Consider the following 12,799-nt stretch of genomic DNA (forward strand, 5'->3'; position numbering starts at 1 on the left):
TGACATTCACCACAAAACTGGCTACATGCCTGGTCTGCTGCTCCCGGGACCCCTATTTTCTTGAATGACTGGGCACACTCTCTCTGTTTGCCATCCTAGGGTTGTGGAGCACGGGGGCTGGGAACCGTCAGATTATTCTGCCTGCCCTCCGGTAGCCATGCCCATGGGAGCTGGCACCAGAGACCTTGATTTTCAGTGCTGGTGGGAGCGGTAGCCAGGGATCATGCCCCACTCCTGACTCCCTCGGTCTGACAATCATGCTCACGGGAGGGCTGGGTGTGGGGCCCTTGAGATTTCCCTGCTGTGTGGAGAGGAGGGGCCCGGGAGTCACACACCTGCAGACTCCAGTTTCAATGAAGCTGTCCCCTCCGCTGATTTCTGGTGACGTCAGTTCTCTGCCATGGTGGTGTCCATTGCGTAGGGCGGCCGACCGTTCCCTTTACCAGGTGTTCGATGTGAAGGGTGGGTCCGGTCCGGCTCTGCCAGGTCCTGTCTCAATCCTGGGCCTGCTGCCTATGAAGGCTTCATTGGTATCACCTCAAAAGGTTCACAGAGAAACCGAAGAGTTGTTTCTCTATTCCATGGGAGCATCTGTAGCACTGAGTCACGATGGCTTGGCAGGGAGATGCAGACAATCAGGTAGAAACTGCATACAGAGAGCCTGAATTCAACCACTCCGGGCTCGGTGTGGGTTCTGAGGGGTGCAAACTGCTCGCTCCATGTCCACTTTGGCCCAGCATTGCCTAGTGATCCTGAGCAAACAGCATTCAGTTGGTTTAAGACTCCCTTTGCCCACACAGCTGAAGAGGTCACAGAATTGATCTCTTGGCCATGTGCCAAGTTCTCTTAGTTGAATCAGTCAGCAATACTCGATGTATTGCCATTGAGGAGGGCTTAATTTCAGAGTGTCTAGTCCAGAAAAATGGGAACAGCCAGAAACATCCATTGCCAAGTATCTGAACAAAGAGAGAAGGCGGAATTGCAATCTTCACAGTGAACTCTACAAATGCTGAGGCCTTTGCTGCAGCAGCCTCTATAGACATGGTCCCAGGGAAGACAGGTCAGAACTCAGACAGAATGTGGGTGGAGGCATTGGAGCAAGACCTGGAAGGCTGAAGCCAGTTCCTTTACTCACCAGTTTGGTGGCTCTGCCCAGCTCACTTATTCCCTCCAGCCCTTGTGGTCTTATAGGACAAATGGACACTGGTCACTACCTAGCTCCAGGATGCACTGAGTATTTACTTACTTTAAAAATACCCCTCCCCCAGAATCTTGGGGACAGTTGGTTTCTTCCTTTTTTCTTGTTTTCTCCAAGGCTTGCTCAGTCTTTCTACAGCTTTACTTTGAACGTTCTCTTAAAGCAACTTAAGACTATTTTCTATCATTCAGAACCTGCAATTTTTTCAACAGGAACCTTGAGGTTTACTTTGTGTGCTTGGAGAGACTAATAAAATGCTTGGCATGTAGTTGAATGCTACATGAGCTAATGGCTTAAAAGTCCTTCAAGGGGGTGGAAATAATTCCCAAGAATATTCATAGTGTTTTAAATAAGAATTAGCAATAATTGGGCCTATAGAAATTATATCTTGCCCTCTGATTGTACAATCTGATTATAAATTCTTATATTTCATATAGGAACATGACTCAGCATTATTCAAAGTGGATTTTTCTTATGCATCTACAATTTCCTCCTTTTTTCATTTCTTGGCAATAAAATTGAGGTAATGAGAATGCTTTTGTAAAAAACGACCGGCTGGGACTATTGCACAGTGAAATTTTTTCAGACTCACTATATAAATGAAAGGTATTTTGCTTTAACATTTATTGAGGTTTTATGTATTTTTATTTTTTGGAAGTACAACAGTCTCTTTAGCAAACAATTAAGAAATAAATTTTCCCTTTAAGAAGCATGTCTGAGACTCACCACTGCACTGTGTTGCCTGATGCTATAGTGACATATCATTCAGAAAGTGCAGAGTGGTGTCTGAGGAATGCTCAGCCATCACCAGATGCAGTCACTCATTTTCTTCTTGGAGAAATGGAGCCCCAGAAAGGGGATCCACTGAACCTCAGTTTTCCAGCAATTAGGCAGAGCACAGAGAGGATGGTCCCCAGCAACGGGTTCACAGTTTCTCTTATGCCTCCTGAGTGTCCATGGCATCTCATGGATATGTACCCTGCTATCAGCAGGTCACTTCACATCAGAGAGGAAAGCATTATCTGCAGCCTGATGCTGGGTCTTCTGCACAGAGCTCAGCCTGGGCCTCTCTGGTCACCAGGGATCTCTAAGGGCCACTGTGCCTCATCACCCTTGAGTGCCATCCTGCCCCATGGTGGCAGCACACTCAGCTGTCTGAGAGCATCCAGCTCACTGGCTGTACTTTTGGATCTTCTCTGACCACTGCTGTCCACCCCAGCCAGCCCCAGGGAGCACAGGGCCTTGACTGCTTGCTCCTGGCCCCTACTTACAGTGCCCAGTGCACAGTTCTGGTTCCTAGATGCCAAGACAAAAGGCTATTTAATATGAGAGGACATTTTCTCCAAAGTCAATCATGGCTAAATTTAAGGTGTGAAGAGTTGAGTTATGAGCAATATGATTATCTACACAACCAGGAGTACATTCAACCTCTGCAGAGTTAGACATTGGGACTGCAAAAGAAACTAGGAAGGGCCAGTTCTCCTCATCTCTCCAGGACTTTTCATCCCTAAGTTGGTACAGCAATGGACACCAAATGCCACCAAGGCCAGTCATTCCTTTTTCTTCAAAAGGCAAACAATTGGCTCAACTTTATTGCATAACTACATTTCTTTTGTATGATCATGGCAAGATGGTCTTTCCACCCCTCAAAATACTAGGTGTATTTTGAGCTCTGTATTTAGAATGAGATGGAAGAAGCTTAATATCTGCCAGGAAAGATCTCCTGTGTTTCTCTTTCTCTTATCCTTTTTGGGGATGCCTGATGACCAATGTTGCTTCCCACCTCCACTGAGCACATGAGCTCCTGTGTCTGACAGCCCAACATGGTGGGCCTCCCTTCGTTCTTCTTCCCCCTGAAAAATTCTGCACTGGCTTTGACTACATTTAGAAGGAGATTGGATTTTCCCTGCTCTCTTTGAGTGGTAAAAGACTATCTTTGGTCTGGTGTTAAATTCAACAGCAAGGAAACCCTTTCTAACATAGAGGCTGGGATGCTTTTTCCTGGAAACACCTGCAGATGGGGTCGTGTGCGGCAACTGTCATTCAGAAGGGCCTGGGCAGGAGCTAACACAGACAAATGTTGGAGTGACTCAGGGAAGGGCAACTCCCTTCCAGTTTAGAGGGCAGCACAATTAACGTAAAAATTTCACTGATTTTCAAAGCCCAGTCAACATTGAATTTGGAGAGAGAAGTCGTTAAAGTCTGACCTAACTTGGACATATGATTATATTCCCAATAAACATTGGGAACTTCTTATGTTACCAAATACATCTTAAAATATATAAAACAAATTATCTCCCTGCAAAGCTCCAAGACTGGGGGGTAGAGCTGTGTGAGCGTGCTTGAGTCTCCCCTTTATAAGTCTTCCCTGACTGATGAATGGCTTCCCCAGGCCCGGGTCAGGACAGCTGGAAGGTCTCTCCAGTCACCCTTGCAGGGCCCATGCAGTGTCCTGACAAGAGTCTTCTCCCTTCTTGGCTTCTGTGTTTGGTCCCAGCTCAGTGAGAAGTGCCCACACCCCCAGGTGTGGCAGCAGGAGTGACCCCAGAGTACAGAAGGGGCATCTACATGGAAAACCAAGTTGTGCACCTCAGAATTTGCTTGCAAGCCCCTGTGGTTTTCTTTCACCTTTTTAGTGCAACACAAATCTACCTTCTGTCTTCTTACCTAGGTGCCTCTCTTAGCACCTACAATGCTCTTCTCGCTCCCTTGCAGTCCCAGGTCCTGGTACCTGAGTTATCTGTGTCCTGCCACATGGAGGCCTTTGCTTCAGCCCCATCTTGATTGGCAGGAAGCTGTCTGATCACATGACCCAGCATCATTCACCTCTGGCTTCACTTGTTGTCTGTCCTCACCCCTGCAGGTGCTGGGCCTTGGTCCTGGGAGGGTCTGTTCCCAGCCAGGGCCTCTCTCAGGCAGAATTGCTTCTCTGGGTTGGAAGTCATCCTCTCAATGGGCCTCCATCCTCACAGGCAGCTTGTTTTCTAAATGTTCCTTTCACGCTTGCCTTGGATGCCTGCATTTGTTGGGACTTTTCTTTTTTTTAGTTCTCTCAATTGCTTTCCTCCGCCAGTTGGATCACACAGAGGTCCCCTGCACACATCTCCCCAAACCTGGGTTTATCAGAGTCTGGAGACCTTCTCTTCCCTGTGCGTGCCAGGCCTCTTGAGCTGCTTGTCCTTTAAAGCTTCACCTAATTCCAGTTTCCTTTCCTCCACATCTTCTTTTTCTGGGTTCCCTATTTCAAATATGAGACATGCTTCTGGCTATGAATGCTAGGAACAGTAGGCACCCATGTCCTCTGTCTTTCTCTTCCATAGTCCCCCACACTACTCTGCTGCTGTACCACTTCTGCCCCTTCCTGACACAGCCCTGGGGACCCCATAAAGAAATTAGCTTCTAATAAAACCCTGCCTCAAGCCTCTCCCAATGGACTCTGCCTCATTAACATCTGGGAACTTCATTTTCTCCAGTTTCTTAAAACACAAATATGACTATGTCATATATAGAATCAAGGTTGGCTGATTGTTTATTTCCAAATAAATTGAAATCAGGTTGCTCCATCCAGCATCCAAACCCAGAGAACCACTTTGCCACTGAGCCTCCATTGCTGCCACTTGGATGCAGATCCACTTGCCTCAGGTCCCAGGGAGGTGGGGCTGCTGGGAGCCCTGCATCAGCCCAGCTCTGCCTCCTCCAGGTTCCTCCCAGCTGGGGCTTCCATTCAGTGGGTGCAGAGCATGGACGCTTGCTTTAGGGCCTCACATGTGGGGACATAGTGATGGCCTCATGGCCTGAAAGGCAGAGGGTTTGGTTCTAGATGAGGAACTTTTCTCGTGGCAAATTTAATCTGTTTGTTTGAGAGTGAAAGAAGGCATTTACATGGAAGGAGGACTAAGTAGACCTGGAAGTCACAGATGGACCAGGTCTGAAATGCAGCTGCCATGTGGAGAAGAGAGATGGTGCCTGCTGCTTCAGTTCTCCCAGCCACTCCCACTGCCCTGGGCCACAGGTGTCCTTGTTCAGGGTCAGCCATTGCATCTTAACCCACCTCCTGCTGACTTTCTACCTTCTCAGACTGGTCTGTGTAGTAGCTGAAACCTCTCCCCACCTTCTCTGTGCTCTCCACCTGCCTTCCCTCTGCCTCCTGCTGATTCCTTCTGAGCCCTGGTCCCCATGTCCTCTTTGTCCTCCCTATTAGCCATGGCCTCATCTCCTAAGCCTCTTAGCATTCTGGTGATGGCAAGTCTCTATGTCTGCTCATGCTGCTTCTGCAAGGGCCAGACTCAAGTCACAGGGATGTCCTGGCACAACTATAGAAATGCCTGATAGCCTGCCCACCTGGAGTGCTCTGCCTCCTGTACTCAGAATACAGATGAACACAACCAACCACACCCACCTGTCCCCAGCATACACCTGTCAGCAGAACTTCTAACCTGAGTGCATTTCTAATGACTGCTTCAGTAGTCTGTCTGTACGAGCCCCTGTACATAGAATGCTTGGTGGCTACAGTGCTGGCCCCTTGGGCCCCGCAGATCTTGCTAAGCTGGAAGGGCACTGCCTGCCCTCAGGAAGCCTCCACTCTCCTGGCTTATTCTCCTCCTTAGAAGCACTGCTGCTCACTGAGTCACAGTTGACATGTTTGTCTCCAACACTGAAACATGAGCTTGAAAGGAGTGTTGTCTTGTATGTCTAAGAATTCTGGTTTCCTGAGTACTCAGCAGCCTGGAATCAAAAGGATGATCAACAAAAGCTGGTTGCACTACTTTTATTAATTGCAATAAATGCAGTAGCAAATGAAGTAAATGCAAATGCACTTAAAAAGATTTTCTTTCAGTCTTCTGATTAGTAAAGATAAATGCACGAAAGTGATTATGAGGTGGTAATTAGAAAACTGTCTATGTCTATATATCAATGTCTACATCATAGATATATAGATATAGTATCTATATATCTATATAATTTTATGTATCTAATATATATATATATGTGTGTATGTGTGTGTGTGTGTGTATGTATATATATATATATATATATATATATATATATATATATGATGCAGACATTTAAAATTCAAGAAACTAGGTGGAAAAATATTCCAAAAATTAATTTTCTATACTGATGAACATAAATTTTAACAAATATTCTCAGCCTCAAATTATTATAAAACAATAGAAAGATTTCTTTTCTAGAATCAAACCACACTGCAGATTTAACATTTACAATAATTTGTCTTTTTAAAATTATAATAAAAGTAAAACAAAAGTGGTTAAACCTGAAGTCTAATTGCTAAGAGCCATAGCCAAGTAGTATGATGCATGGCATTTTGGGTTGATAGGTGAAGTCAGCAAGCCATTGAGATGATATGATTATGTTAAGATCTGCATTCTTATTGATATTAGACCCCTGATGTCCACCTCAGCCTGCTAAGGGACACCTGGAGAGTTTCCATTGGTTGGGGAAGTGCAGTAGAAGGGAATTCCGGAGGAGGGACTTCCTGTTGGGGTCCTGGAGAACGCTGTGTGTGTTGGTTGGCAGTTTTTTTCCCCCCAAGTGTATGGGGCATTGGCGGCAGTTTCAAAAATAAAGTTTGTTCCTTCTTGAGTGGATCCTGATTTTGTGCCCAGCCAGACTGCGGCATTAATTGCAAAATTGACAGTTCAATTATTTTATTAAGAAGGTACTCAAGGCTTGTCAGTGACTCAAACTAATTTGTTACAAGAAGAATGAATTTCAAATTTCAAAAGACTCAGTGCAGTGGAAAAGCTCTCTATTTTACTGAAAATAAAAAAATTGGCAAGCAGTATTCATATTATGTTTGTCAAAACCAAGTTAACTAAACAGTTAATGAAAGCATCCCCTGGTGAGTGGAATGGTTGCTAGAGGCCACTCCATGGGTGAGAGGAGACGCTGAACGAGAAGAAAGCCAGTGGATCTCCTGGAGCAATGAAATGCTACGTGTCTCAGAACCCACTTATGATGGAACAGACCGTGTTCAGGTACACTCTGTTTACACAGTTTTATACATTTTATTATTGCTACTAAATTAGAATAAGATATAAAAATGTGCTTAGTATGAAAAATAAGAAAGCTATCTTTGACAACTAAAAGAAAGTGAACATGGAGTTGGGTGAGGAAGTACTTTTTCCTTCACGATGAGGGGCTTTTGAGAGGAGGGAAGAAGATACATCTCACCTGCTCACTGTCTGAAGGCTCAACATGCACAAAAGCCAGAAGTTGGATGGGGGAACTCCCAGTGTGTGCCTTTGGTCATTTATTCAGAAAGAATTTTTAAAGAACTATTAAGTGCCACATGATAGATGCTATCAGTGGAAAGAAAAAGAAAAAAAAAATACATCTCTACTCTTAAGAATATCAGTGAAAAATAAATACATGGACCTTAAATAACACCTGTAGACTGTAGTGCAGTACCTTAAATTTGGGGTCAGACATACTTGGACTCTCAAACACTGACATTGAATTGTGATCCCTAATAGCTACCCAGCATTCACACATCACTACAAGTTAAGGGATCATGATGGAGTAAATAAGATGGTGTAATGACCCCCTGCCCATCCTTGTTTATCCATACCCTATGATCAATTGGTTGATTCCTCTGTTAGTGAATTTGCAATCCAGCGGTGGCTTCTATTAGCATTACTCTAGTTTACAGTTTAGACTGATACCATGTTTAACCCTTCTGACTTAAAAATACATGAACTTAGAAAGATGAGTGAAACAATGTGCCTGACTCTGATAGCCCCATGTATGTTCATGGTTAGTTGTTCTGAAAATTGAAAATGCATTTCATAGAACATAGAAGCAATTTAAATCAAAGGTAGAGAAACCAGGTCATGTCTCAATCACAATAGGGTGGTCTGTTTCCATTTATGCTGCACTTGTGGTGTGTGTAGGGTGCAGGGCACCAACCTGTTACTGGGACCAAATCTCACCATAGCTCAGCTCCTTGCTTCACCTACCTGAGTCCCAACAGCCTGAAGCTAAAGCAATGACATCAGCAGAGTTTCCTGTGATAAGGGGAGTGATCATTCCTGTGCTGTCTAGCGTGGTAACCCCTGATCACATGGGGCTACTGGGAAAAGGAGGGACTATGGTTCAAATTGGAGTAAAATATGCATAATGTAGAATTTTCTATGTAAGCACTTTTAAATTTGTGACATTAAACACATTGACATTGTTGTGCCTCCATAACCAACATCAATTACCAGAATTTTCCATCTTTAATATATATATATATATATATATATATATATATATATATGTGTGTGTGTGTGTGTGTGTATTTAGTTATTGTTGGATACAATACATTTATTATATTTATCAATTTTATGTGGTGCTGAGGATCAAACCCAGCACCTTGAATGTGCTAGGCTAGCACTCTACCACTGAGCTACAACCCCAGCCCCAGAATTTTCCATCTTGTAAATGTAAAACTTTGTTTGGACTAAACAATGATTCTGAGAACCTCATATAAGGAGAATCACATAATATTTGTCTTTGTGACTAGATTATTTTACTTAGTGTACTGTACTCAAAGTTCATCCACTTTGAAGAATGTACTAGAGTTAATTAAGTCCAAATAATATTCCACTGTGTATACATACCACATTTTGTTTATCCATTCATCCATCACTGAAAATGTGGGATTGTTTCATCTTTTGAATGTGCAGAAAACTGAACAGATATCTGTTTGTGTCCTGAGGAGTTTGTTTCTTAGTTCACTTACTTTTAATTACTTTAAATATAACTGGCAACATGTGTAGTGGCTACCATATTGGGCAGTGATATCAAGGGATTGGCTGGTACACAGAGCCCTTCTGGTCACTGGAGTGACATCTCTCAGAGAGAGACAGGTAGGGATAGCTTAGGTGTTCTATGCTTGAGTCTTGTTGCTCACTAAATTGGTTGACTGTGTTTCTAGTTGTACTGAAATATTGAGAAAGAATGAAACCCACAGCCACTCTGAGAGGGGGAAAGTTGAACCTGGTGGTGCAGGGGTGGGGGAAACAGAAAAATGCACCTTCGTTTCTACTGTGATTCCAACTATGTTTCAGAAGCCACAGCGCCCAATCTGTCCTGTTGGTATTGAATGAAATACCTGCAAATGCTCTACGATTAGGATCAATATCCATTATGCTGGCAAGAGAGGTAGCAAATCAATTTATGTGGATTGTCAGATTCATTATTATAAACAGATGGCAGCCCATACACTACAATGCAGGCCAGAAAAGACTGACATTATTTCAAATTAAAATCTATAATGCTAATATGCATCAACAAGTGTTTTTGTAGGCTGAAGTGCATTAATTTCCTGAATGGTTTGCTGAGGTGCATGATGTTTGCACATAAGCAGGGCTAAAAGGAGGGCTTTTAACTGAGAATGGTTAACACTTATTCATACAGATTGATAGAAGCTAACATGCAATTTTCCTTACTAGTAACTCCCTAATAGGAATTAATGGGACATTTTTAAACAGAAATTCCAAGTTCAGAGGACCCAGAAAGAAATATGCCAAAAGAAGAGAAGCAGGGGCTGTGCCTCTGGCTCAGTGGTATTGCACTTGTCTGGCATGTGTGAGGTACTGAATTTGAGTCTAAGCACCACATACAAATAAATCAAAAAAGGCCAACAACTATAAATAAATAAATAAATAAATAAATAAATAAATAAATAAATAAGAGAAGCAATGTCATGCTCCTCTGCCTAACTTCATTATATCTTTGTATGTATTTAAAATGGTGCAGCCAGTCTGCATTCAGTCAGATGTGAATGGAAAAGACCATGAAGTGTAACTCTCAGAAGTACAGCCCTGGGTTGAAAGAAAGTTTTTTCACAAAACAATTTTGGAATTTTTGCTTCAAATTGAATGATAGTATAGAAAAGGTTTTTTTTATTCTTTCAAAATACAGAGATCAGACACTGTCTTGTAATTTCTCTATGGAAAGTGATATTTTATACTGTCAAAGCTTGTATTTTTTAATCATATGCACCTGAGTTTTTACTCAGAAAGTGATATGTAAATTCTATTAAATTCTATTTGCAAGCCTTCAAAAAGAGAAAAGTTTAGTGATTGATGAATGGTTTGGATTTTCCAGTTATTTCCCCAATATTTTTAAAGAATTATGATAAAGTACATGGAAATATCATGGTATATAGACTGCTCAGGTTAAGAAAATTTTTCTTTTTTTCTTTTTTTTTACTTTGAAGATGACTTGACTGGTGTAAAGCATATTTACTTGAATTCATTTATATGAAAAATAGGTATATTTCCTCAATAGATAAAACCCGATATTTTGGGGTACCAAGGTTTGAACTCAGGGGCATTCCACCACTGAGCCACAAACCCAGCCTTATTTTGTATTTTATTTAGAGACAGAATCTCACTGAGTTGCTTAGCGCCTCACTTTTGCTGAGGCTGGCTTTGAACTCCTGATCCTCCTGACTCAGCCTCCTGAGCTGCTGGGATTACAGGCATGTACCACTGTGCCTGGCTAACATCTTTTTTTTTTTTTTTTAAACAGGATCTCCTTTATTCTTTGGTAATTGCAAATTTAATTCACTCTTTTTTTATTCATTCTTTTTTTATATATTGAAAAAAGAATCTTCCAAAAATAAACATGAGATGTAATTTATTAACTGAGAAAACATGGAGATGGCAGAGTTAGAGAACTAAAGTGAAAAGACTGCCCTGAAAAGACTGCATCTCTTCTCTTCCCACAATGACAGATCAGAACCAAAATGTCCAAGTAAAGGCAAAGTCCGTTGAGTGGTGCTTGTAAGATAAATTTTTTTTTCTACATCCTAGTAGAAGGGCTAGTTATAAACACATTCATTACAAGAAAATAAGGTAATGTCTTATCTATACAACAATCCAAATTTCAGCTATCCAGTTACCTAGAGCAGTGCCACAAACCCTCAAAGAAGTGATTCTGGCCTCAGAGGTTCAAGAACAACTTTGATGAAGCTCAACCCTCTAATTTTTCAGGTGAGAAAATAGGAGCCCAGAAATGTCAGTATGATTGAACCACACCTTAATTAGCTCCAGGTGGGCATTGCAAAGGCTTCTGGGGGAATCAGAAACCATCCCTGTAGTGATGAAAGCCTTGTGTGAGAGGAGAAGAGAACACAGCTATAGGATTCAGAGAACATCCTGGACAGAGCTCCAAGGTGTTTCCTTGATTCCCTCCTCCTGTGTGCTTACACTGTTCAGGCCTTGCCTTTGGGGTGCAATGTGGTGATCACAAAGAGGTGCCACTTCTGCTGAATGATCATGTGCCACATCTGATGGACATTGTGTATGACAACGATCTCAAAATCATATTTCCTACTGATGTTGTAAATACCTTAGTTTGGGTAAGCACAGTTTATTATGTTCACCTAACAATAAAATCACCTCACAGTGCATCTCTCAGAACATGCCCTACTGCTAAGGGATGACTGACTTGTATTTGGGAACAGCCCAGGGTCTGGGGTAAGGTAGCCTGGGAGCCATTGCTGATGTGGCCACTTGTGAAGTACATTGGCTGGACTGGGTTTCTGATTTCTTTTTATAAAAAAAGGGAATGATAAGACCTATTTCTTAGGGTTTCTTTGATAGTAAATAAAGCGATGCATATAAAAATCTGTTGTGTACCCTGAGGTATTGTGAGATTTACACAGTTAGGCCATCCAACATCTTCTTGACTATAAAGCTTTTTGTGCACAGTGAACATTCAGTGAAAATCTTAAAAGTCCTTTGATAGAAAATTCTTTCTATCAAAGAACAGAAACAAGCCACTAATTTTGATGTATATAGACCACATGAACATGAAGCCAGCATGGTCACAAGGCACATTGAAGGTCACCCCAGAAGCTTTCAGGCAGCACTAGACTTGTTTGTTTAGTTCTGCAAGGTTCAAGTTCTTTCAGGTCTTTTCACATTTCTTACTTTGTGAAGCCCTAGGCTCACTCCCAAGTGTATGTAGTTCTTTTCTCATGTTGATTTGTATTTTTGCCTCTAGAAATTTGTCTGAAGGATTTCAGTGTTAGAGCAAGAAGGAGACCTGCTTACACAGCCTCAGACATGGGAACAAGGATCCAAACAAGCTCACACTGTGGATTCAAAGCTGCCAGGGCCTCAGACTCATGGGGATCTGCTGCTCTTCCTCTGGTGGCTCAGCTCCCCCCTTACGTCTCCCACCCATCTCCAACCATGCTCAGTGGCTCAGCTCCCCAAGTATCTTCTTCTACCTGTAGACTGTCTCTCTGAGCTCTATCTGGAATGCTCCTCAGTGAAGCTCTTGCCCCCATCTGTCATGTTAAATGAATAGGAGTCCTGATCAGAGACTGTGGTCATGCTTTGAATTCCTGTATAACAAATAGCCACCCAATGTAGTTCAAAAACAACCTGGAAACTAAACTCAGTAGTATAAGCAAGCAGCCAAGTCTCAGCCAATCACACATAGCTGAGCTTCAGCCAATCACAAGCTGCCTAGCACCAGACCATGCATGACCGGGCAAGGCAAACTCCTGGGTCTCAACAGGGGAGCCCTGTCTGTACTCAACTTCCCAGCTTGATCTGGAAATGTCCACCATCTACA

Source organism: Urocitellus parryii, chromosome 11 (assembly GCF_045843805.1).
Source record: "Urocitellus parryii isolate mUroPar1 chromosome 11, mUroPar1.hap1, whole genome shotgun sequence".
In the NCBI taxonomy this organism is placed as follows: domain Eukaryota; kingdom Metazoa; phylum Chordata; class Mammalia; order Rodentia; family Sciuridae; genus Urocitellus; species Urocitellus parryii.